Source organism: Canis lupus, chromosome 8, assembly GCF_011100685.1.
Source record: "Canis lupus familiaris isolate Mischka breed German Shepherd chromosome 8, alternate assembly UU_Cfam_GSD_1.0, whole genome shotgun sequence".
Taxonomy (NCBI): Eukaryota; Metazoa; Chordata; class Mammalia; order Carnivora; family Canidae; genus Canis; species Canis lupus.
Window position 1 is genome coordinate 41,522,087 of NC_049229.1, and position 22,637 is coordinate 41,544,723.

The 22,637-nt window shown below is 38.6% G+C and overlaps 1 protein-coding gene across 9 annotated transcripts in view; it reads left to right on the forward strand.

Annotated features, from left to right (window-relative positions):
- Positions 1-22,637, forward strand: part of MPP5 (membrane palmitoylated protein 5) — a 100,148-nt gene that overhangs the window by 13,465 nt on the left and 64,046 nt on the right. For 3 of the 9 annotated variants that reach the window (XM_038544978.1, XM_038544984.1, XM_038544980.1), the window contains exons 3-4: positions 13-88; positions 2,066-2,166. The gene's annotated coding sequence lies outside the window, so the exon portion shown is untranslated. Of the gene's footprint in view, positions 1-12; positions 89-2,065; positions 2,167-11,048; positions 11,236-11,648; positions 11,797-22,637 lie in introns of those variants that run through there. The other 6 variants (XM_038544981.1, XM_038544979.1, XM_038544983.1 and 3 more) reach the window with 3 other exon arrangements.

The following is a 22,637-nucleotide window of genomic DNA, read 5'->3' on the forward strand; positions in this document are numbered from 1 at the left end:
CCCTTTTCTCAGGGGAATGGCTGTGAGGAAAGCAAAGTAAACAGAAAAAGAAGAGGCCAATGGAAAAAACATATAAGACAACCTAAAGGTAATTTTTTTATGATTATAAGTAGCTATAAAGGACAGATGTGACACTTTCACAAAAAGTTGTCAATAAATTGAATCTTTTGATATTGAATCTTATTACTTCTATTGTAGTAACAATAAAGGTGGAATGGGATATTGAGGGTTTGTTGTGGTTTCTGCCCTAGAATCCTTCAAGGGTCAAAATATAATGTTAGCACAGGGATTAGAGGGAGCCTCAGGTGAAGCACTGGAAGTGAATTACTTGCTGCTGCTTTTACAAGTGATTCCATCATTCTCATTCCTACTCTCCCTCTTTGCTCTCTCCTCATACTCTTTTCCAACCTTGGCAGGAACCACATAGCATATCTCAGCAGGGCTCTCCTTGTTGGAATTGAGGTGCCCACCCTTCTGTGCTACTCTGCCAACAAAGTCAGCTTAGCACTTGGGCACTAATTTTATTAACAGAACTCACCCAGATGCACAACATGGGCCAGACATAATGCACTAGAGGAAAACAGTGGGCCAAAAGATAACAAAAGTCCATGCACAATAATCCCCTGGTCTCTCCACACACTCCTTAGTCTGTGCCTGCCCTTTTGTCATTTCTTTTCCCCCCATAAGTATGTTCTTAATATTGTCCTATGGTGGCGATAGACTGTGAAGGTGTTGCACTCAGAGTAATGCATGCTGGCACCTCCATCCACTTAGGGAGAGTCCCAAGCCCTGTCATTTCTCTCCAGAATTTAGAAAGAGAAATTCATTGAAAGTTGACTCAGAATTCTACAATGATTTCATCCTTTGATGGATATATCCTATAACAATGAAATTTCAAATATCAGGGTCTTATTAAGAGAGATCTGCAAATGCAAAGAAGAGCAGAAATAACAATATACACACCATATTTAAATCTTGGCTTCTAAAGTTTAAAAAGTGGCTCCTAGGGCTGCCCTGGTGGTTCAGTGCCTTAGCGCCACCTTCAGCCCAGGCTACAATCCTGGAGACCTGGGATCAAGTCCCACATCAGGCTCCCTGCATGGAGCCTGCTTCTCCCTCTGCCTATGTCTCTGCCTCTCTCTCTCTGTGTCTCTCATGAATTCATGAATAAATAAGTAAAATCTTTAAAAATTAAAAATTAAAAAGTGGCTCCTAAATATTTAAACTGTGAATTGCCAATATATAAGAAAAAGTAGGTGATTTTTTTTTTTAATGGTGAAAAAGTTTTGTTACTAATAAAGACTTCATATTATCAGGACTGAAATGTGAAAATCACTTGGCCCTTTATTTACAATGAGCATATATTATGTGTATGTAAATATATACATATGGCTTATTTTAGGACACAGTTTAGGAGAGATCAAAGACTTGAAAATAATTGAGTGACACATCTATAAGTTTAAAGACAAAAAAGCCCATAATTTTAATCTTGGCATCTTGATTTATTAGATTCTTATATGGGTAGAATTATTTTTATTTATTTATTTATTTATTTATTTATTTATTTAAATTTATTATTTTTTAAGATTTTATTTATTAATTTGAGAGAGAGAGAGAGCATGAGCAGGGGGAGGAGCAGAGGGAGAGGGAAAATCAGGCTCCCTGCTGAGTGCAGAGCCTGATGCAGGGCCAGATCCCAGAACCCATAGACTACAGGACTATGACCAGAACCCGGCAGATGCCCAACTGACTGAGCCACCCAGGAACCCCAGAAATAGCTTTTAAAAACAAAAATTTTTTTAAATTAAAGAGGTCCCTTTAATATCACTTCAACCTCTAGATTTAAAAAAAAAATGAGACCATATCTGTCCAGAGGATCTTTATTGTTAGATTAAGAAGAGAAGCTATATTAAAATTCAATTTTACTTACTTTGCTCACTTATTTTACTCATATTTAGTATTTTTTAATGTTTTCTACTTGACAGTAATAACTTTTAAAATATTCTGTATTTTAGATCTTTGAATTGAACTGACTTTTCCATCTTTTTTTTTTTTTTTTTGTCAGATAAATACAAACTACTAAACTAAAACACAAGCATGGCTCAAGAAATAACAACCAACACAAGGGAAAAACAAAGCAGCGTCTTCCATGTGGCAGTAATAAAGGTTACTACTAATCAATATCTGAGCATTTAAATTCATGCCAATTTAACTTCTTAAACTTTGATTATTATAATTGTGGGTATCAGTTTTAAAGGAAGGTAGCAAAATAGAGCTATTAAGGTTCACAATTCATACATTCAATTTTTATCTGTAGAGCTTCTTTTCTTTGGGGTTGTTGTATAAATTTGTTATTCTCTTTGGTTTCACTTTTCACTTGGACAGTAGCCCAATACTGTGTTTTTTCTAACATTAAGCACTGTGAGGTCCTTGAAAGCAGGGACCATGTTCTTTCTGTCTTTGTGTTTTAAATGTTGAGCACCTGGCCAGAGAATAGTATTTGCTGAATCAATGAATGCTGTTTCCAAACGAGTTTTTAAAAACTTCTATACTTTTAAATATAGAAAAAGAACTATAGCCGGTCCCCATTCAAAGAATAATTTGTATTTTTAAAAGTCACCACTTACTCCGTTTCAAAAAGCTGCCAGTCATTCTACAGTGTGCTTTGCATGCTTTCTCAATCTTCACAACAATCTGAGGGGTATTATTACTTTCCTGTTTGACAGACAGATGGTGAAAGTGGAGCTTACAGAGGTTAAATTACTTGTCAAAATCATGCAGCTTGGAAATAAGATATATATATATCTTAAATTTCACACAAATAGCAAATGGTACTAGTATTTCTGCTGTGACCTTAGTTGCAACAAGGAATGCGTCTCATCTCCATCTTCTCCTTCCTGTCCCACAAAGCTCTAGAACTATATAGTCCAATACAGTAGCAACTGGGTACATGTAGCCACTGAGCACGTGAAATGTGGCTAGTGCAACTGAGAAACTGAATTTTAAATTTATTTTAATCTTAATTACTTTAAATATTTAAATGTAAAAACTGTAGGCTTTTTTTTGCATTAAACATAAATGTATTGTTTTGGTAAGGCTATATTTTTTCACTTCAATGTTGAAAATTTAGCATCTAATTGAGATATACTTTCAGCATAAAATACACACCAGATTTTGAAAAGTTGGTATGAAAAAAATAACAAAATATCTCAATAATTATATGAATTCCATGTCTAAATTACAATATTTGGGATGTATCAGGTTAAAATGTACAGATTAACTTCATCTGTTTCCTTTTACTTTCTTAATTAGCACAAAATAATATCTCACAAAATTACATATGTAACTCACATTATATTTCTATTAGACAGGAAAATCGTCTACCCATTCTCATTGGCCCACAGTCCCAGGGAATTCCTCCTCCTCCTTTCTTTGCTCCAAAGATGAAAAGGATTTATTTCTTTCTCATTTCCACAGTCAAGAGGGAAATAGAAATTTTCCGTGCAACCACGATGGGATCACCATTAGGGCCATTTTCAAGTTATGATTATATTAGATTGTATTAGAAACCAACAGTTTCTAATTTGGAGATGGCTGTCCCAGAACGGAAAATATTTCCTTGAGAGAGATTATCTGGAACTAATAGATTCTGTAATGAAGAAAGTCACAACTAAGACTATTATTACCTCGTAATAGAGTCTTTTGAAAGGCAGTACCAGACCACAGCAACTGTAGGTAATTATGTGGAACAACTAGATTTTTTATACATCATGGTCCCTGTACAACTATTTTGGCAAACAGGAAGTTTCTATAAAGTTAAGACATCGTATCATTTGACCAAACAATTCTTTTTATTTATTTTTTTTTTAAGTTTTTTATTTATTTATGATAGGCAACAGTGAGAGAGAGAGAGGCAGAGACACAGGCAGAGGGAGAAGCAGGCTCCATGCACCGGGAGCCTGACGTGGGATTCGATCCCAGGTCTCCAGGATCGCGCCCTGGGCCAAAGGCAGGCGCCAAACCGCTGCGCCACCCAGGGATCCCTGACCAAACAATTCTACTCTAGGTATTTACTCAAGAAAAATTAAAACATGTTCATAAGACATATGTTCAAAACAAGACTTGTACACAAATGGTCATAGGAGTTTTGTTCATAATAGCCAAAATCTGGAAATGTCCTCAATGCCCACCAACAGGTGAATATTTCAACAAAATGTGGTATATTCGTATATATACAGTATATTCATACTACTTAACAACAAAAAACAAATAGTGCAGCAACATGAGTGAATCTTAGAAAATAATGTTGAAAAAAAAAAAAAAGAAAATAATGTTGAATGAAAGAAGTCTGATATAAAAAGAAACCATACAGGGTTGCCTGGGTGGCTCAGTCAGTAGAGCATGTGACTCTTGATCTCTGGGTCATGAGTTCAAGCCCTACACAGGATGTAAATACATCCTACATGATTTCATTTACACAACTCACTTTCCTTGTACTACTTTGCAATTAATTCCCTCCAGCCCACCCTCACCCCCATACAACCATTGATCTGATTTGTCTTTATAAATTGATTTTACTATTTATTTATTTATTTATTTATTTATTTATTTATTTATTGTTTAAAAAGATTTTATTTATTTATTCATGAGAGACACACTGAGAGAGGCAGAGACACAGGAAGGGGAGGGAAAGCAGGCTCCATGCAGAGAGCCCAGTATGGGACTTGATCCAGCAGGATCATACCCTGAGTCGAAGGTAGATGCTCAACTGCTGAGCCACCCAGGGATCCCTGATTTTACCTTTTAAAGATTAGGACTTTTCCACAAGAAAAAAGTGTGTAAGTCCCAGATATCTGTTTCTACTGAGCTTTTTGCAAATTCCTCATTAGAATTGCCTCCTTTATCTGATCTGTAATTTCCATCGGAAACTCTGTTCCTGATTGACTTCCCTGACCCTGTCTCATGGCAGGAATATATATGCTTTGAATTGACACATCCATTAAAGGGTCACACATATAATAGGCCCTTGTAATCTGTTAGATGTTAGAAACAAAATATCTAAGCTTGTCAGAGATTCATGGAAGTTCAGAAATAAAATTTAAGTGCAACTGATTTTGATTTTTTTTTTTTTAAGATTTTATTTATTTATGAGAGACACAAAGAGAGAGAGAGAGAGGCAAAGACACAGGCAGAGGGAGAAGCAGGCTCCAAGCAGGGAGCCTGACGTGGGACTTGATCCCAGGTCTCCAGGATCACACCCTGGGCTGCAGGCAGAGCTAAACCGCTGTGCCACTGGGGCTTCCCTGATTTTGACTTTTGAAGAAGCTTTCTGTTTTCTAATTCTCAGCTGTATTAATTAAATGAGGGATTATTATAGTAGCTGCAATGAACCATGAAGCATAGGAAGAAGGTGGTAAAAAGCAAATAGTTTTCTTTTCCTTTTTCTCTTTGCATTTGCTATGCTTTCTTCCTCCTTCACCATACAGATCACCATTTAAGAACAAAAACAATCAATTTTTGGCAGAAGTTATTCCTTTTTTTCTTTATATATATATTTTTAATTTTACTTATTTATTCATGAGAGACAGGGAGAGAGAGAGAGAGAAGCAGAGGGAGAAGCAGGCTCCACGCACGGAGCCCGACACGGGACTTGATCCCAGGTCTCCAGGATCACACCCTGGGCCAACCACTGAACCACCCGGCAGAAGTTATTCCTAAGATAGGCTAGTCATAGGCCAAACATTTGACAAAGCTGAAGTTTTTCTGTGACTTTTTCATCATCCCTATTCCACTTAGTCATGTCTATTTCTTTCATTAAGTCATTCATTCAACAAATATTTATTGAGTACCATCTGTATGTCAGGTACTGTTACAGATGCTGGGAAATCATAAAAATAAGTAGTGATGAGTAAAATAGACAAAGTCCTTGCCTCATGGAGCTTACATTCTACTTTGGGGAGATAGATAATAAATATACAATATGTCAGATGGTGAATAAAAACAATGAAAAATAAAGTTGGGGAAAGGGAATACGGAGTGCTGGGAAGTAGGGCATGAAGATGTTACTCTTTTATCTAAAATGGGGCTCACTGATAAGGTAACATTTGAAATTAGACCCAAAGGAAGTGAGGGAGAGTAGGCATGTGGATATTGGATATTTCAGGTATAAGAAATAGTGAATGCAGAGGCTTCGAGGCAGAAGCTGCAGAACATGTAAAGAGCAGCAAAAGTGCCAGTATAGCTGGTATGAAATGAGAAAGGGAAAGGGTAGTAAGAGTTGAGATGAGGGAGATCACATTGGACTATACGCTATTAAGCAGAACAGTGATTTGATTTCACTTTTATTTTAATAGGATCACTAGGCTCCAGTATTAAAAGAAAATATGGGTGGGAAGAGTCTATTGCAGTAATCAAGGCAAAAGATGATAATGTCTTTGAGGAAGATGATAGCAGTGGAGGTGGTGAGAAATGGTTAGATTCTAGATATGTTTAAAAGGTAGGAAATAAAAGGATTTCCTGATGGATTGGATGTGTTGTGTGTGAAAGAAAGCCTGAACAACTGAAATAGGTAGCATTACCATATACTGAAATGAAGAAAACTGGACACAAATACAAAGTTCTGACATGTTAAATTTGTAATGCTCATTAGAAATCCTAATGGAGATGTTGGGTCAGCAGTTAAATATACGATTCTGGAGTTTGAGGCAGAAGTTCAGGCTAGAGATCAGTTTAAAGTTGACGTGTATAGATGGAATTTAAAGCCATGAGATCAAATGAAGTCATGTAGGGAGCGAATGATAAAGAACATGATAAGAATAAGGACATGATAAGAATATGCAATAAGTTGTTAATGCATACAGTTCAGTGCACTGTTTTAAACACTTTATACATATAATTCATTTAGTCTTCACAACCACCATGGGATGTAGCAACTTTTATTATCCTCAATTTATAAACGAGGAAACTGAATCTCAGAGAAATTAAGTGATTTCCTTCTGATAAATGGCCAGCAAATGGTAGAGCTGGGATTCAAAGCCAGGTGGAGTAAAATATTGACTGTTAGAATCCTGGGACACTCCAACTTTTAGCATTCAGGGAGATAAAGAATCAGCAAGGAGATAAGAAGGAGGTTCTAATGGGTAGGAAGAGAAGCTAGAGTAATGTTTCCAGAGCCTAGAGGACAAAATGGAGAAAATGCACAATGCCATCAAATGCTGCCAGAGATAAGGAAGATGAGAACTCTATTAAATGACCTTTGCATTTAATAAAGTGGCTCTAATCAGTGACCTTGACAAAGGCTGTTCTGAAGCAGTAGTGGAGTTAAAACTCAGAATCAGTCCAAGAGAGGATAAAAGAGGCATTTAAGTTTCAGCTCTGGAGTTCATCAGAGATACCACCCTACACCCAGTCACAGGTATTCACATATTGGTGTGAATTAAAGCAGCAGCTGAGATTTGTTGTACAAACAAAACATTTGATTGGGAGCTTGGTGAGGAAAAGCTACGGGTAATTTTATAGCCATTTTCAAGGAGAACAAACTTGATATCCTTTCTGTTGGCATCTAGTCTTGGTCTTTCCTTCATTAAAAATTTCTAATCTCCAAATTTTCCTATCTCCTCTCTTTAAAATAAAATTTCTCCAGGACCATGTTTTATTTGTCTACTCACCCCCAGCCTAGCACAGGACTGACCAGAAAATGTACCAAAGAAAGTGTGATAAATGCTTAACATCCTAAATGTTGACTATCCTACCCTGAAGTTATTGTTGACTACTTGTTGTTCCCATAATAAACCCATGCTTTTCCTTGCGTACTTCACTCAGTTATTCAAATTGAGGAAAAGTTTTATGCCCATCTTTTTAAAGCCATGTACAAGATCTTGGTTTTCCTATTATTGTGGGTATTTTCATAATAATTTATTCTGTCCCTTTCTCTGTCCCCCATCATTAAAGGGAAAAGCTTCTTCTAGTATAAGACTTTGCCTTTGAGCCCACCAGTCACCTTATTTTCATTTACCATACTTTTCCTGGTATTTTACCTACATGGACTTGTCCCTTTCTCCGGATTACTCTAAATTCCTCCAAGATGGGAACTGTCACATGTTTTAATTCCTTACAACACAGTGCTTAGCACATAAGAAGTACTCAATATATATTTTTTAATTAATGGGTGAATATTAAAGTTATTTGAGTTGAATGATACTGACCTGTACTAAATGATACTGCTGCTAACCTTAGACAGTGGGACCTTCCATTCTACACAGTAACAGCTGCATAACGTCCTTAATCTAAAGACATAATTTTTAAAGCTAGATTTAGGAAAGGCTAAGAAATACTATAACATATCAAAATAATAACTAAACCAAACGAAATTCAAAAAGGTCATGGTTTGTTTGCTTTTTAAAAATATATTTAACACTTTTTTAGATATGTAGTTAATAATGTACCTAATGGCGTATTTCATAATTTCTCTTATATATGAATCAGTGAGTATTCTTTTAATTTACGTTCTTTCTTTTCTTTTTTTAGATTTTTTAATTTTATTTTTAAGTAATCTCTATACTCCATTTGGGGCTCAGAATCCTGAGATCAAGAGTCACATGGTCTTCTGACTGAGCCAGCCAGGCTTTTCTAATTTACATTATTTCTGATCATCTGGTTCACACAATTGTAGGAGATTAGGCTGCTTATTCAGTTATGGAAACTCGGCCTTCACTAGTATATAGAAGTGATAAAACCAAAGGGATATAATCAATGGCTTCCGTTAAGGATTTCACATATAATAGTGAGTGGTAGAATCTTGAAAACTGAGATTTCAGTCAGACCTGTTGCAAACGGCTGAAATGAAATGTTAATCTATTTCCCCAAGCCTTGAATGAGATAAAATAGTATAACATTATATAAACATATAATAGAGGCCGTTGGCAGATGATGGGTTAAGCAGAAGGGTGTTTACTATGGTTACTCTCCACTGTACACTTGACTTACAGTTTGGCTTTTACTACTCACCCAAAATACTGTTACAAATTTGCCAAAGTGACTCAGTGGTGAACTGCCTTGTGCCAAGATTGAATAATTCTTCAGAGGTTTTATTTCTGATTTTAAAAAAATATTTATTTATTCACAAGAGACACACAGAGAGAAATAGAGGAAGAGACACAGGCAGAGGGAGAAGCAGGCTCCATGCAGGGAGCCCAACATGGGACTCGATCCTGGGTCTCCAGGATCATGCCCTGGGCTGAAGGCAGTACTAAACCACTGAGCCACCCGGGCTGCCCACTTCAGAAGTTTTAAACCACAGATTACCATTTCATTCTACTTGAGGATGAATATTACATTTTCTTAGCCCTCTAAGCTACTCATGTTAGATTCCATATGCAGAGGCTACCAGAGTCTTAAAATTAGAAAATAAACAAGAAAAACAAAACAAAACAGTAGTTAACTCATTATATTGCAGATGAGAAAATTTAGGCCCAGGAAACCTGTCACGCATCCAAGTAGTTGTCATCAATCACAGAACTAGTAATCATCAAAACTATAACTCTTATCACCTTGCCTCCAGTTTCCATACCTTCCACTCTTCCAGCTATCCTTTTTTTTTTTTTTTTTTTTCACACAAGGCCAATAATTTGAATGATTTGGGGATTCTGGGAATGTCTCTATTTAGCAGAGAGTAAAATTTTAATCTGTCATTGGGTCTAACCTCTTTTAAAATGAAAATACCTTTAGGAATTAAAAATGATATTTTATAGCACTTTACAAAGGCATTTCCACATATTTTGAGATCAGCAGCTGGTATCTCATATACATAGTTATCATCATTTTATTAGGGTGGAGTCCTGTGACAAGAGTCCAAGTAGCTGGAGAAGCAAGTCTAGGTAGCTAGAGGGTTCATTTGGGTGAAGGTGTTTTTGCAAAACTGCTTGGGGCCAGGCCAGGCAGTTGGGAGATATGGGTAAAGAGTGACTGTCTCTCTATAGAGGCTGTTTCTTTGAACAGGTAGGCTAGTAGTTCTTAACTGGAGGTGATTTTGCCACCCGGGGAACCTTTGCCATCATCTAGAGACATATTGATGGTCACCAATGAAAGTAGTGGTGCCACTGGCACTCGGCAAGCAGAGACCAGGGATGCTGCTAAACGTCCTACAAGGCAGAGAACAGTCGCCACAACTTATTAACCGGCCCAGATGTCAACAGCCCTGACTTGAGAAACTGTGCTGAAGGAAGAAAACCTCTGTGGTGGAACTAGAGGAAGCTTCTGGAATTGTTACTTATTTTACACATTTACGAGAAAATGTCACATACACACATTTTTTTTTTTCTTTTTGGATGTGGATAACAGTGTCTAGGATTATCTGGATTTCCTTGCACTGCATATGGGTTGGCCCAGCTAACTAAGTGCATTCACTGGAGTTTTGTGCCAACAGCTGTGGCCCTCGGCATCCTTCCTTTCTGGTTTTCAGAACTCGGTCCTAACTGCTAGCTTTCGGGTCTTTTGCGGTAGCGGAGAATTCTGTGGAGACGTCACACATCCAGGTGTTTACGTCGTGGTTCTTTCTTTAAACAAATGTTAAATTGCAAAAAAAAAAAAAAAAAAAAAAAGTTAGATTGCGTGACGTGCCTCACAGGACACAGGGGTCGCCTCAAGGGAATCAGATTTTCTTCAGGAACTGACGGACCTCCGCGGAGAGGAAGGTCAGGGGCTGTCCGGACAACAGCCCGCGGCCGACCACGGCTGAAGGAAAACCTCCCGTCCCCGCAACAGCCCTCCCGCGGGCGAGCACGAAGCCCTCGGTACCTTAGAGGCGCGCGAGGGCGCGCGCCCCGCCGCTCGGGACTGCGGAGGGCCAATGAGCGGGCCCGCTCTCCACGCCGGCGCGGGGTTGGGCGAACCGCGCCAGCCTCCCGGCCCAGCGGCGGGCGGGGCGGGGCGCGCCGAGGAGGAACTGGGATAGGCGCGCCCGCTGCGCCAGCGTCCCGGGGGCGCGTGCGCGGTCCCGCGGCGGCCGCGGGGGCTGGTCTCGCGCGGTCTCGACGCGGAGTCGCTGGCGGCGGCGGCGGCGGCGGGGACGGCGGCGACTGGCGGCGGGGCGGAGGCGGGGTCTAAGGCTTGTGAGGTGGAGAATCGGGAGTTTCTGGATTCTTTATCCGGTGTTTTAAGTGCCGCCGGGGAGCTGTCGTTTGTGCAGTGTGTGGGAGCGGCCGGGGCGGGAGGATCGGCGGCCGCGGTGGCGCAGAGGTAAGAGGCGGAGCAGCCGCGGCACTCTGTGGAGATCTTAATCAACAGGTCCCGGGGAGCGCGGCGGGGGAGGGGCGGCGGGGCTCGTCCCCTCCCCCACACGCCGCTCCCCCGGGCCCGGGCGGCACCCGGGGCTGCAGGGCTGGCTGCCCCAGGCGGCGGGAGCCGCGGCCGGCCGCGGAGGGCGTGAGCCCAACCTTTGTCCCTCAGGAGGACGCCGCCGGCCCTGCCCGCTCGCTCTGCCTCGGCGTGGGACCACCTTGCCGGGGGCCGCGGCCCTCCCCGCCCGCGCTGCAGGGGGCCCGGCCGGGAGTTCCCTTGCCCTCTGCGCCCCCCGCCTGGGGTTCGCGGCCCCCGAGACCGCGGCCGGGCGGGGGAAACCGGCGGAGCGACCACTTTCCTTTAGGAGGCGGAACGCAGTCAGCTTTCCTCTGCCTGACTCAGCCCCTGGTATTCGGCTGCTTATTGCGTTCTTGAAACAAACAGTTCCTGCTTCCTTGTGTCCACTTTTAAAGTCTCACCTCGTTAATGGTCTCCGATAATTCACCCGAAGTTTGCAAGGTGAACTTTGAAACCTGTAAATTATTGTGACCTTCGTTTAATGAGAGACGCTTTAGACACTCTTTGACGCAAATTATGTAACTTGCTAAGAGTAATAACTCACCTTCTGTTCAGTTGGTTGGCTTACAGTAATGTGTACGGAATTTAGGTTTTCGGTCGGAAGGTTTTTCTTGGCACTTGGCGCTAAAATTAAAATCTGATAGCTAAGAGGTCTTTGGAAGTAGCTTAGCGTGTGCGCTTTGTCTCCGTACTCCTTTAGGATTGTGAGGATTTGGAAATCCCGTAGAACAGGACCTGAGAAATTTTGATTTTCCCCACAAGGTAAAAGGTGTTAATATTTCTGATTTTTAAAAAAGCAATTTCATGCTTTAATGACAGTCTCCTAATTATGCCTTTGGATTATACCAGAACTTAATAACCTATTAAATTCTGCAATAGGAACAAATGACATGTGGTTATTGGTGTCTTTGAAGTTTAAGTATTGGTGGTAATGAAATTGTTAAGTAAGCTTTTTTGGATTATGAACTACTGGGGGTTTTTTTTGTTTTGTTTTGTTTTTACTAGTTCCCTGTGGACATGGCATATGAAGTTTTAAAAGGCTCTTTAAACTATGGTAGTAGGCTGAAGCTATTAAATTATAACGTCAGCTCTTCATAGATGAAACAGGCAAAAATCGGAAAAGGAATTCATTATTTTATCTTAGCTAAAGAGAACCAAGTCAATTTTACTATGTATCTAAATGACTTTTGGCTGGACAGACCTGAACTTGGCAAGTAAAAATGAACTCATTAATTATATTAACTTGCTTTAGAATATTACAACGGAGAGTTTTACATGACAGTGACCTGAGTCAGTATGGTGGGCTTAACTCTTTATATGCTCTTTCTCTGACTTATGACCTTGGTTAAAAAGTTCATCACAAAAATACCAAGAAATTTGATCCATTTTATGTATCAGTATACGAAGATGTTCTATTTCTCTGATAGTTTCTGATTTCAGGGTGCCTGGGAAAAAATAGTTTCTCAACATAGATTCTTTGGAATATAATTTTTTCTCTATATTTACTGAAACATAGAATTCTTGAATTGGAAATAGTTCTTAGTGTTGTATAGCTTAACCTCTTTCTTTTCCAGGAAAGGGAAGTGAGGTTTATATAGTTAAGTAGTCCACAGTTTGCTTGTTAGTGGCAGAGTTGGAACTAAATGCTAAAATACTTGTCTCCAGATTCCAAGTACAGCGCTCTTTTCACTATATACTGTTGTTAGATTAACAAACCAATAAATTATTCTCAAAATCATAAAATGTTAGCTAGCAGGGTTGATCCTTTTCCTTATGCATTTCTTTCTTTTTCTTAATAACCACTGACCACCATTATTAATTTATTCCCCTACTAAAGTGTTGTTTTCAGTTTTTCAAACAATGTTTAGTGAATATCTTTGTACATGTCTCCTCCAGCACAGGTGTGAGGGTTTCCCCAGAATGTATACCTACCTGTAAGTGGAGTTGTTGGGCCATAGGTTGATGTGCATTTTCAGCTTTACTAACTGCAGCCAAATTTTCCTCTAAAATTTAACATTTTACATCCCTGCTAACAGTATATAAATCATCCTTGCCCATGCTTGGAATTGTCAGATTAGCATGGTCATGTTTTAAAATTTCTGCCTGCCTGGTAAATGATGTTTCGTTTTCTTTGTTTTAAAAAGATATTAACTGGGGTGCCTGGGTGACTCAGTTGGTTAAAGTTTCTGCCTTTGGCTCAGGTCATGATCCCAGGGTTCTGGGATCAAGCCCCACGTTGAGCTCCCTGCTCAGCAGGGAGTCTACTCCCTCTCCCTCTGTGTGCTCCCTCTCAAAAAAAATAAATAAAATCTTAAAAAAAAAAAAAGGATTTTAACTTTATTTCTAATTTGCAGGAAATGAAATTAATGCTTTTTGTTGTACAGTTGTTTTGACAAATGCATGGAGTTGTGTAACTACCAAAATCAGGTATAGGTCCAGCACTTATAAAATTCCCTTAAGTTACACCTCTATAATCAACCTGCCCCTTGCCTGTAGCCCTTGGCAATTAATGATCTACTGCCTTTCCCTATAGTCTCTTTTCTAGACTATTATATAAACAGAATCATTTGGAATTTAGCCTTTTGAGTCTGGTTTTTTTTCATTTAACATATTACAGTTGAGTAGGCATCCATGTTGTGAGTGTATCAGCATTTCCTTCTGATTGAGTGCTGATTATAGTATTCGTTTGTGGGATGCACCAGTTTATCCAGTAGTTGGAGAACTTTTGAGTTAGTTTTTAAATTAAAAAGAAAAATTAACTCTGAAAAAGTTGCTATAAGTCTCTGGGAACAGGTTTTTGTGTGAACATAAGTCTTCATTTCTGGGTTATATAGTAAATATATGTTTAACTTTACTTTAAAACCGGTCTGTGGTAGGCAGAATAAGGGCCCACAAAGCTATCCAAATCCCTGGAACCTGTTAATAAATTAGGTTACATAGCAAAGGCAAATTAAAGTTGCTGTGGAATTAAGGTTGCTAATCAGTTGACTTTAAAATAGGGAGATTATGCTAGTTTACCCAGGTGGGTCCAGTGTATCACAAATGCTCTTAAAAGGGAAAGAAGCAGTAGAATAAGAAAAAGAGATCTAACAACAGAGGCAGCTTCAGAGAGATGAAGAGTTCTTTGTTTTGAGCATGGGAAGAGCCATAAGCTAAGGAATGTGGTGGTCTCTAGAAGCTCAAAAAGGCTAGGAAATGGATTAACATTTGGAGCCTCCAGAAAAGAACACAGCTCTGCCAATGTCCTGATTTTAGAGCAGGGAGACCTAGGTCAGAGTTTTTAAAGCACAGAACTGTAAAATAATAAATTTGTGTTATTTTAAAACATTAAGTTTGTGGTAATTTGTTAAAATAGCAGGCCTTTTCCAAATTGGCTGAACTGCCTGGTATTCCTACCAGCAATGTATAAAGAATGTTCATTCCAGTTACTTTACGTCCTCATAGCTTTGTATGGTCAGTTTATTTAGTTTTACATTCTGATAGGTTTGTAGCAGTTTCTCACTTTTTTTAAATTTGCATTTTGTTTTGACTAATGATGTTGAATATTGTTTCATATACTGATCTGTGTATCTTCTTTGGTTAAGTGAAATCTTTTGCCCATTTTAATAATATTGGATTTTCTAAGTGTTGAGTTTTGAGAGTTTTTTATAGTCCAGGTGATTTACAGAGATTTTCTCCCAGTCTGTTGCTTGCCTTTTCCATCCTCTTGACAGTGGTTTTTGAAGTACAGAGGTTTTATTTTATTTATTTTATTTTATTTTATTTTATTTTATTTTATTTTATTTTATTTTATTTTATTTTATTTTATTTTATTTTATTTATTTATTCATGAGAGACACAGAGAGGCAGAGACATAGGCAGAGGAGGAAACAGGCTCCATGCAGGAAGCCCGATGTGGGATTTGATCCTGGGACTCCAGGATTACACCCTATGCTGAAGGCAGGCGCTCAACTGCTGAGTCACCCAGGCATCCCAAGGTTTTATATTTGATGAAGTCCAAAGTATCATTTTTTTTTTTATGGATCTTTTGACATTATATATAAGCACACTGTCTAAAACAAGGTCACAAAGGTTTCTCTTCTGTTTTCTTCTATAAGTACTATAGTTTTATATTTTACATTTAAATCTGTGTTCCATTTTGAGTTAGTTTTTATATAAAGAGAATTTTAGGTTGAGTTTCATTTATTTGTTCAGGTCTGTTTCAGACCATTTGTTGAAAAGACTGTCCTTTCTCCATGGAAGTGCATTTGTCTCCTGTTCAAAAACCATTTGACTACATTTTTGTGGGTCTATTTCTAGACCCTTGTGTTTTATTGATATGTTTATCCTTTGCCAGTAACAGTGTCTTGATTACTGTAGTTTTAAAATAAGTCTTGAAATCAGATAATGTGAATTCCCCAACTTTATTATTTTTAAAAAATAGTTTTAGCTATTTTAGTTCTTTCACCTTTCCATATAAATTTTAGGATTAGCTTGTTGATATCCACAAAAAAAAAAAAAAATCGGCTGGGCTTTTGGGGTTGTGTTTAATCTACAGATCGACTTTAGGATAATGACGTTTTAACAAAATTGAGTTTTCCAATCTATGAGCATAGTATTTTTCTCCCGTTTACTCAGATCTTTGCTTCCTTTCATGAATGTTTTTTAGTTTTCAGCATATGGGTCCTGCTAATATTTTATTTAAGTCTATACCTAAGTATTTCAGTTTTTTGGTCCTATTATAAATGGTCTTTTAAAAAAAGAAAGGTAAGTTTTAGGGCACCTGGGTGGTTCAGTCAGTTAAGTGTCTGCCTGCCCCATGATCCTGGGGTCCTGGGATTGAGCCCTGCGTCAAGCTCCCTGTTTTGTGGGGAACCTGCTTCTCCCTTTCCCTCTCTCTCCTTCCCTCCCCCCCCCATAAATAAAATTGTAAAACAAAAGCAAATTTGTTGCAGGGGGCATACCTGGGTGGCTCAGGTGGTTACGCATCTGCCTTCCGTTCAGGTCATGATCCCAGGGTCCTGGGATCAAGCCCACATCTGGTTCTCTGCAGAGCAGGGAGCCTCCTTCTCCCTTCCCCTCTGTCTGCTGTTCTCCCTGCTTGTGCGTACGTGCTTGCTCTCTAGCAAATAAATAAATAGAATCTTAAAAAAAAAAAAAAAAACCCCAACATGGGTTTCTAATTGATCATTGCTAGTATATAGAAATACAGTTGATTTCTTTTATATTGACTTTGTATCCTCAGTTTTTACCAAACTCATTCATTAGTTCTAGGGTTTTTTGAGGATAGATTTCTTAGGGTTTTTCTAAGCAGATAGTTGTGTCCTTTGTGAATAAAGAACTTTCTTTCTAATCTATATGCCTTTTCTTCATTTATTGCACTTACTGCACATCTTACATTCTAGTGAAATGTTTGAATAGGAGTGATGAAAGGGAATATCTTTGCCTTCATTGCAATCTTAAAGGGAAAAACATTCAGTCTTTCACCTTTAAATATGATGTTAGCTGGGTGGCTCAGTCAGTTAAGCATCCAACTCTTGATTTTGGCTTGGGTCATGATCTCAGCATCCTGAGAGTGAGCCCCTGCATCAGGGCTCCCTGCTGAGTGGGAAGTCTGCTTGAAATTCTCTATCTCCCTCTCTCCCACCCCTGTGCTCACTTCCTCCCTTTCTCTAAAATTAATAAATCTTTTTTAGAAATTATAAATACGATGTTAGCTGGAGGTAATTTTGTAGATTTTCTAGATTAGGTTAAGGAAGTTTTCTTCAAGATGTTGCCTAGGATTTTTATCATGACTAGATGTTGAATTTTGTGAAATGTGTTTTCTACATCTCTTGAGGTAATCATATGGATTTCTTATGTTTAATCTGTTAATATGGTGACTCATGCTGATTAATTTTCAAATATTGAACTAGCCTTACATGTTTCTAGGAAAGCTCTGTAGTTTCAAACAAAATAATTTTGGATTATTCTTCTTTGATTTATATACATTAACATTTATTCTTAAAAATGAAGGAGATTTTATGAACTAAAGTGTTTATGAAGTCAAAGGGGTCAATATGTTCCTTAACAGTTATGTAAATTTTACATATTGATAAGACTTAAGTTTTCTTATTTATTTATTTATTTATTTTTAAATCCTTTATTTTTTATTTTTTTATGATAGTCACAGAGAGAGAGGCAGAGACACAGGCAGAGGGAGAAGCAGGCTCCATGCACCGGGAGCCCAATGTGGGATTTGATCCCGGGTCTCCAGGATCGCGCCCTGGGCCAAAGGCAGGTGCGAAACCGCTGTGCCACCCAGGGATCCCAAGTTTTCTTTTTTTTTAATTTAATTTTATTTATTTATTTGAGAGAGGGTGAGGGAGAGAAAGCACAAGAAGGAGGAGGGGCAGAGGGAGAAGCAGGTGCCCCATGGAGCAGGGAGCCCAATGTGGGGCACACTTTAAATTTTCTTGATCTATACTGGAGTTTGTAGACTGTAGTTTACCACTGAAGGATTCCTGTTTAAAATTACTAAATGAAGAAAGAAAATGTTATTTGTATCATTGTAGTCAAGCATTCCTCATGCTGAGTTAATTTAGGAAAGTTATTTATTTAAACAATACATTAGTATTTGAATACTGAAGTATATTTTGAATGAAGATAAAATTATTTAATTGGATTTTTACTTGGAATAAAAGCAATGGTAATTAAAAAAAAAAAAAAAACAACAACAACAACAATAGCAAAAATCCAGGCTCCTTTCTCACACGAGAAAATCACCTGTAGACTTGAGAAATTATATATATGTTTGTCTTAGAGTAGAATGAATTTAATAAATGTATTAAATCAAAAAGTATGAAGTGAAATTTAAATTGTTAGAAAAAGTCTCTCTTTTGCTATACTGAAGATGTTCATGAAAAATTTAGGTATGTGGTAAAAAAAGATGCATGCTCATTAGATATATTTTAACATTTTGAATTGTGAAGTTTTCCTCCATCAATTCAAACTACAGAAGACAGTTTAATTATGAAAATAAGTTTTCAGAAATCTCATAATCAAGCTGTTTAATTTTATCATTTTTGTAAATTTGTGCTCATTGTGTGATTGAATCATTATTAAATTCAAGCAGTTTGGCTTTTTGTCTCATATAATTTTAAAGTTCCTTTATTAGGTTAATAGTTGTTCCCAAAACCCTAAACATTGAAGTTTTGAGTCCTCTGAGGTTCTTGGCATTTTTTGATCCTTTTAGGCAGGGGTTAACAACTTTCTGTAAAGGGCCAGATACTAAATATTTATGCTTTGGGGGCCATATAATTTCTTTCTTCCTTTCTTCCTTTCTTCCTTCCTTCCCTTCCTTCCCTTCCTTCCCTTCCTTCCCTTTCTTTCCTTTCTTTCCTTCTCCCCTCTCCCCTCTCCCCTTTCCTTTCTTTTTTAAGATTTTCTTTATTTATTCATGAGAGACACAGAGAAAGAGGCAGAGGGAGAAGCAGACTCCATGCAGGGAGCCCGATGTGGGACTCGATCCCGGAACTCCGAGATCATGCCCTGAGCTAAATGCAGACGCTCAACCACCAAGCCACCCCAGGCGTCCCGGGGGCCATATAATTTCTATTGCAATTATCCAACTCTGCTGTGACAGTGCAAAGGCAACCAAAGAAGTGAATGATTATTTCAATAAAACTTTATAAAAACAGGGTGTGCCTGATTTGACCCATGGGCTTAGTTTGCCTATTTTTGTTTTAGACAAAAAGCAGAAGAAATGAAAATAATTGTAGTCATGTACTGAGTTGGGAAGTTAGTACATGCTGTAATTCCCAAGCTCTCAGTTTCCTCATCTGTAACATGTTGCCACCTCAGAAGATGATTGAAAAGGTTAAAATAAGGTATACAAGGCACAGAGCAAAATTTTCTGGCACATAGTAGATACTTAATAAGTATGTACTTCTCCCTGAGTTTTATTGCTGCACGGTGCTTTGTAACAAATCGACAGATATGAAATAATTAAGGAAATTCAGGTTTTATAAGTCTGTAGTATGTCTAAATAGTTATTCCAGATATTAGAAATTATTAGAATAACAGAGGGTCACCTGAGTGGCTCATTTAATTAAGTGTCTGCCTTCCACTCAGGTCATGATCCCAGGGTCCTGCATTCGAGCCCCATGTGGAGCTCCCTGCTCAGTGGAGAGTCTGCTTTTCCCTCTCCCTCAGCTCACTCCCCAGCTCATGGTTTCTCTCCCTCTCACTCAAATAAATAAAACCTTTAAACATATATATATTTTAAAAGAATTAGAAATAATTGTGTTTATATTTATAGCCAAATTATTTTAAATTAGAGCTTTTTTAATGTTTTGTTTTTTAAGATTTTATTTATTCATAGAGACACAGAGAGAGAGAGGGGCAGAGGCACAGGCAGACGGAGAAGCAGGCTCCACGCAGGGAGCCCGATGTGGGACTCGATCCAGGGTCCCCAGGATCAAACCCCGGGCTGCAGGCGGCGCCAAACCGCTGCACCACCGGGGCTGCCCCTAAATTAGAGCTTTTTTTGATATAAGTTATAATTGCTTGGCTTCACATCAAAAAAATTAGAATTTGGGCCAGCCCGGGTAGCCCAGCGGTTTAGGGCTGCCTTCGGCCGGGAGACCTGGGATCAAGTCCCATTTCGGGCTCCCAGCATGGAGCCTGCTTCTCCCTCTGCCTGTGTCTCTGCCTCTCCCTCTCTCTCTCTGTGTGTCTCATGAATAAATAAATAAAATCTTTTAAAAAAATTAGAATTTGTGTTGAAATATAATTTCATATTTTGAAGGTTTTACACTGTCACAGGAAATGATAATATCACTTTAAAATCATGACTTTGAGGACGCCTACATGGATGGGTCAGTGGGTTAGTGTCAGACTCTTGATTTTGGCTCAGGTCATGATCTCAGGGGTGGTAGGATCCAGCCTGAGTGGGGCTCCATGCCCAGCAGCAGGTCTGCTTGTCCCTCTTCCTCCCCCTCTGCACCTCCCCCTACTCTCAACATGCACATACATACACTCTCTCTTTAAATAACCAAAATCATTTTTAAAATGCATTACTTTGATTTGACCTAAGAAGTAGGCTTTCTATATTTTGCTTGTATGCTCCAGAAGTTCATTTAAGACTGCATTCATTTAAAATAATTGCCTCCTATGAGTACACTCTCTGAAAATTATATAAATTACATTTTATTAATACTGATCATGCACATAACTACTGCTAATGTTTTGCGAATCAGATGGTTCTTTGGACCCTTCTCCTGAAACACATAAATGTTGTATATATAGTATCGGGATTCATGGAAATTAGATTTAAACCTCTAATCCAGGTGATTCATCTAAGGGCTATATGAGTGACCTGCAGATGTTTTCAAAATAATGATTCACTTTAAAAGTAATCAATAGATACATAAGAGTTTATGAAAGGAAATTTGATAATTCTTTGTAGGCATCTTGAAGGGACAGTGTTCCTTGTATACCTTACCCATTTATACATTATAACTTATCTTTTTACACTTTATAGTAAGAGTAGTAAATCATTTGGCTAAATCACGGTACTTTTTGCTTTTCTCTCTTACTAGAACAGTATCCCTTGCCCCTCTTAATGTGTTATGCAGTATGTATATCTTTTGTATATATTTTAAATATTAACTGCTACATTGTAATGTTTTATCAGTAGTCTCCCTGTTTTTTTTTTTTTTTTTTTAAAGATTTTATTTATTCATTCATGATAGTCACAGAGAGAGAGAGAGGCAGAGACACAGGCAGAGGGAGAAGCAGGCTCCATGCACCGGGAGCCCGACGTGGGACTTGATCCCGGGTCTCCAGGATCACGCCCTGGGCCAAAGGCAGGCGCCAAACCGCTGCGCCACCCAGGGATCCCTAGTCTCCCTGTTACAAATGAGGAAACAGAGGCTCCAAGAGATTAACTGTTTTATCCAAAGTCTTATTGCAAGTGATAGCAAGGATTTGAATTCAGTTTGACTTCAAAGTCCTTGGATTTTTCTACTTTGCCTATATTTTAGACTATTTTGAGATTTATTTTAATAGTGTCTTTTTGGTAAAATGAAAATCTTTTTGGGGAGGGCCATTTATGATTTAGTGTTTAAGATGTACTTGAATTAAAATGAAGAGTCTTGAACCTGTAAATTGCATGCTCCTGAAGGGGTAGGAGCTATTGTCATTATCTTAGTATCTCACTGCTTAATATGGCACAGAATAGATGCTTGTTCCCAGTTTGCACGTTTATCATTTACTTGTTTAAACTTTAGCTTTGCTTGTGAGCTTAATACCAGAGACTGTTCTAACCTAGTCACCCCCTATAATGTGATAGAATTTGAGATTCAAAACACAATTCCATTTATCCTGTGTTGGCCATAAATGTGTGTAACGGGGATGTCTAACTTTCACGTATTCTTGATTAACTTTCTCTACAAAGATATACATGCAAACAGATAAATTTGTAGTGGCTTGTTCTTGCTTTTCCTAGGGTCTTTACTGACAGGCATAATGGTGTGGTTACAGTCCTTGCATGGATTAAGTACCCAGGCTGTAGAGTCAGATTTATGCTGTAATACCTTCTTGTCTTGTGTGTGACTCTGGGCACATTAGCTTATCAAAGTCTGACTCCTTATTTGCAGAATAGGGATTATATTAGTGCCTGATTCAGAGGGATGTAGGGGAGGAAAAACCTTCTAGGTTCACTGTGATGAAAGGCAGAATAACAGGAAAAAGGACTTATTACTGACTGTGGATATGGAGACCTTAATAGAAAAGAATGAAGACCCAAAAAAGCAGTGAGGCTAACCAATAAGTTGTGGAGAAGTAGCAAGACAAAGGAAAACAGGTTTAGGCCTTTAAGGGCTAAAAAAATGTGGAAAGGTAAATCTGTGGGGGCAATAAAGGAAGATAAAGTTTATTTTAGTAAGGTTTGATATACAGATTTAACTTGGAGCTTTCTCCATTGATAATTCTCTCCCAGGATTAAGCTTTTCCTGGTACCATTACAAAAGGAAATTTATGCCCTGCTTTTTTTTAGCCAGATAAAGGGAGAGCCGAAGAGTTTTTTTTTTTTTTTCCTTAATTGCCTTTAGCTTAAAAAAATCCTTATGTCAAGGCATCACATTTGGGGGTGGCATATTTTCATCCCCTTCGGAGCCTTAATTTGAGGATTAACTGAGATGCTATATCAAGAAGGGTTAGGGATCCCTGGGTGGCACAGCAGTTTCGCGCCTGCCTTTGGCTTAGGGCGCGATCCTGGAGACCCGGGATCGAATCCCACATCGGGCTCCCGGTGCGTGGAG